Genomic DNA, 1,295 nt, shown 5'->3' with positions numbered 1-1,295 from the left:
AATCCTGGCTTTTATATTTTCCAACAAAATACCACTTCGCAACCCTGGATTTTCACGAAGCGTTTCATTCGGGTCGTAGTTTTGCAACTTCGGGCCATTCGGTGTTGTATGCCATATTGGCTGCCATATTGTTCACACTGTCATCGCCATATTGAACACCCTGTCAACTATCTGTCAACCCTAAGATATCTCACTTGTATTCTTCCACAATGGACGAAGTAGACGGCAATGGTGATGGGGATAGCGGCTATAGCTGGGTCGGGGATGGTGGCAGCGGCGAGAGATGGGTTGGTGACTCTGAAACTGAAAATGAATATCTAGAATTTATGTACATAGATTAAGATAAAATGTAATAAATAGTTTTGCATCAAAAACAAAGTAATTGAATGTTTTCATCGACACTTATCTTTAAAACTTTCTTCAATTAGAGTCTCTACATTATTAATTGAGAAGCCACCAATTATTTGGTGCACTTGCCCCTATAAAGGCCACGATGCGGGAGAACCTCCTGTTGTTCCTATAGCTGCCTTGGCCCTTCTATGAAAAATACGTGCAAATAAAAATTTTATTCTTTCTTGAAAGGATTAAAGTTACCTGTATTTCGCCGTCATATTGTCAATCTTCATTTTAACTGACGATGAGTTGACATCATAGCATTTCAGCAGCCATCTCTTGGTAAACATGGCTGTTTTTATTAGGCCCCCTGAAATCATCCACGTTTTGCTGCCACTGAAGTCTGATGAGGAAATGTGATGATTTCCGAAATAGCTATCACTTCTACCATATTTTCAAATTATTGTTGCTTTTCCACAATAAGTTTTTCATTAAAAACGGCCTCAAGCTCAATAAAAATTGTTGAATATAATTGTTATAAGGCCACAAAATAACAAAAACAAATAACTTAAGGACGAGCACACCTAAAAGTTAAACATTCTAAAAATAGAAGTATTAACAAAGACCAACAAAACCAACAACCACATGATCAAGTGTGAATTGCAGCGGAATAGCTGTGCTTGATTGTGTTGGCTTAACAAATGAAAAAGTGGGAAAAAAGCTGCAATAATGTACAAGGCGAACTTAGCACAGTGCGTAGGCAGAGAACTTATAATTACTGAGAAGATGCAAACAACAAATGGAAACTATTGAGTGTCGGAACTTAACAGATTTAGAAGGTTTTAACCACGGAATCCACTTTTTTCAGATTTTTTGGTGGTGGATTCTGTTAAATTCACTGTTAGCGGCACAAAATAATGTCTAGCAACATGTATATTGATATACTCCGTGTTGCAGGGTAG

The sequence above is a fragment of the Rhagoletis pomonella genome, unplaced genomic scaffold, assembly GCF_013731165.1.
Source record: "Rhagoletis pomonella isolate Grant_MI unplaced genomic scaffold, Rhpom_1.0 Rhpom_scaffold_00001, whole genome shotgun sequence".
In the NCBI taxonomy this organism is placed as follows: Eukaryota; Metazoa; Arthropoda; class Insecta; order Diptera; family Tephritidae; genus Rhagoletis; species Rhagoletis pomonella.
This window is presented reverse-complemented; position numbering follows the sequence as displayed.